Below are 3,153 nucleotides of genomic sequence, written 5' to 3'. Positions count from 1 at the left end.
CATTTCCCAGCAGATTCTTACAGCAACAGTGAGCTGGAGCGGAAGCTTGGTGTGAAACCTAAACTTAAATCGGACGCAGTACCCGTTTTTCAAGCCGACAGAAGTAAACGAACCACATCTCACTCAAGCGACGAATGCTAAATTAACAGAAAGACGGCTCGGGTTGAGAGCAGTGAAGATGGCACTGTAGTAATTCCGCCTGTCACTCGCAACACCCGTTTGGATTCGTCAACTGTGCCAGCAGCTATCCGAAAACGGCATTGTATGAGAGTAAGTTAAGTTTGTTTACAAATTAAACCAGAAAGAATTTCTTTTTTCAAACAAAACGCTGATCCGTGAGGTGATGTTGGCACTTTAATTTTCTCTGCATCTTCAATACGTATTCATGTTGTTGTTGTAACTCGTAAACACACCGATTTGTGTGCGGATGGCTAGCTTTGTCTGATAGTCACATGTGGGTGTAGATCATAATAACATCTCCTTGTAGGGCCTTTATTCCCACTAATTTTATTTTGGAAATGTTATGTATTTTTAGTATTATAAAAGTGATATGATGGTGCCTTTCTTCATGTCAGCTAGCCTCTACTGTCCAAGCGGGTAACCTCTTCTATGTTTCATTTAAACCTAAGGATTGAAACACTTTGCGTGGCATACAAAAGGTCAAAAATTTACATTCTTGAATTTTATTTTGAATTACTAATAGCCATAAAACAACATCACTCTAAACCTGTGGTTTGAAGATCTGTCTTTTCATTCTTTAATTGTGTAATGTCATATTGTTAGCTTTACATAAAAATTTCTATTGTTCAGATTATCTCTGTGGCAGAATCTTGAGAATGTTGTCCAGAAGAGGTTGCTCCAGATATCTCAGAGCCGGATATCCCAGACCCAGGGGCCTCAGTGCTAGATACCTCAGAGTTGGATATTACACCAGACTCGTGTATTGAGGACATCAGTTTTACCACTGATGTTGAACTTTGCAGTAAGAGCACTAGGGCAACATAAGTTAATATTTGCCCAAAGCGAAGAAGCAAAGGTAAGAAGCTCCAGTTTTCTGTGTGATTCTTTAATTGGAACCCAAATTGATTATTTTCAAATTATGTATGTCACAACTGACTTAATATTTTCATTGCTGGTTTATCATTGTCTAAAATTGAGTTTTGTTATCTCCCAACATAGACAAGAACATTACAAGTGAACCACTCCAGCTTAAGGGCTGCACAGAAATAGTTCCCTCAAGTTATTTTATTATGGTAGCTACAGTAATGCCAGATGAATAATTGTAATGTATGTACATGTCCAGATATGAATATTACTCCATTTGCTTTTTGGGTGTTTAGGTATTTCATACAAAAGGCAGCCTGCTACTGCATGCACAGCAGTACAGTGCAACCTATTGGACGCACCCGCTCTCTGCCCCCTGTCTGAGGTTGATGAAGATAGTGGTGAGGAGAGTGAAGAGTCAGAAGAAGATGACCATAATGAGAAAGATGATCCAGTTTATCACCCTGACGAGGAAGACTTGCAAGAAGAGGAGCCAATCATTAGGTTAGTTCAAAATAACAACACTCATGCAGTATCTATGAAGATGCCCAATTGATGCACAGGGTCAGTCAGTACTTCTAGTATGATTTCCCAAAAGTCTTGAAGTAGGAGTCTTATGAATAAAAACTATACTTCACTAATTATCTATTACCATATTCCATATGCTATTACTAGGTTCGGTGAAAGGACGATTCCAACAATGGAAAAATGTTTTATTGTTTTTCAGTCCTGTTGCAGAAGCCTGTTTCAGCATTGTTTTCAGTGTTGTAGTGAATGTGTGGTGACATTTAAGACAACAGGCACCATGGTCAGTGTGGGGCAGGTATGCACCAGCTGCAGTTTTACCTGAGACTGGGACAGTCAGCCATTGGTTGGAAATTATCCTGCAGGAAATATCTTACTTTCCTCACCTATGCTGTTCTGTGGTGCAAATGTCTCAGAAACACTTCATGTATTCTCCTCTGCCGGAATCACTTCTTATTCGTACCAGACTTTCCTCAATCACCAAAGTCGTTCTTGAAGAAAGCTGTCAGCACCGTGTGGTCAGAAGAGAGAGGAGCATTGCTGACAGAACTCAAAACGTGTCAGACTGGCTTACATAGTGCAAAGTATGGCACTTACAGCATTCTGGAAACAAAGATCATTAAAGTCACCAACGTTGAAACAGTGACTGTAAGATCATTTTTTTGCAATAAAATTACAAAAATTCATTGTAATAAACTAAAATGTGATCAGACATAAAATTATGCTAAATCATTCATGGTTACAATTTGCACAGTTATGCCTCTTTTTATTGTCCGTCTGTTCTTTGTCCAGCTTTGTTACTGGCCTAGTATCGAACAGTTAAAATTACACTGTGTGTAAATTAAGAGGTGTGTACTTTGTAATCGTGAGGTCTCAGTGGTTATGGTGCAGCCCTTTTTGTGAAATTTCAAGAGGTTGTTTGAAGTTGTTCGCTCCATGTTCTGGGGATATTGGTTTTTGACATTCATGAGTCTCCTTTAGAGACTGATTTTTGACATATAAATGTAACTAATTCTGCTGAGTTGTTCTAAATACATAAATATAAATGTTTCATTATTATTAAGTCACAGAAGTCACCATCAGTAACGCACTGGAGAAGGAGTGATTAATCCAGGCTTTAGATAACCTGAAGAAAGAGAAGCTCACTGTGGATGAGATTGTTACAGATCGACACACCTTGGATAGGTATGTTGATGCTTTTTTTTTACTGTAAAATGTTGTGCTGTTAATGAACACTAATCCCATCAACCACAGGTCAGACAATACATCGGGGGTGGAAATTTAATTTTTTGTCCACTGTAATCTGTTCCTGGGGTCATTTTAGGAATGGTGCTCAGTGTAATAGTAATATTTTAAAAAACTGACATGACGTTTTAATAATCTGTCATCTTTCCAGAAATTGGGGGAATAATAAAGAGTAAATTAGTTGCGGCACATCAACCAGCTCTTAAATGTACAGTGCCTGTAGTATAATTTATGCACACTGTACTTGGTACTCATTGATCCATGGCTATTTTAATTGTATGTACATGTAATTGTAACACTTTACTGTTACCCTACTAATTCCGCAGTAAAAACAACAAG

The 3,153-nt window shown here is 38.2% G+C and overlaps 1 long non-coding RNA gene across 1 annotated transcript; it reads left to right on the top strand.

The window, feature by feature from the left end:
• The first annotated feature begins 376 nt into the window (after positions 1-376).
• Positions 377-2,475, top strand: LOC135480536 (uncharacterized). Its single transcript, XR_010445940.1, has 3 exons — positions 377-1,036; positions 1,341-1,548; positions 2,036-2,475. It is a non-coding gene; the product is annotated as an uncharacterized LOC135480536 (long non-coding RNA).
• Positions 2,476-3,153: the final 678 nt, after the last annotated feature.

Source organism: Liolophura sinensis, chromosome 13 (assembly GCF_032854445.1).
Source record: "Liolophura sinensis isolate JHLJ2023 chromosome 13, CUHK_Ljap_v2, whole genome shotgun sequence".
Classification (NCBI taxonomy): Eukaryota; Metazoa; Mollusca; class Polyplacophora; order Chitonida; family Chitonidae; genus Liolophura; species Liolophura sinensis.
Note: the sequence above shows the minus strand (reverse complement) of the source record. Positions and strands in the feature narration are given on the sequence as shown.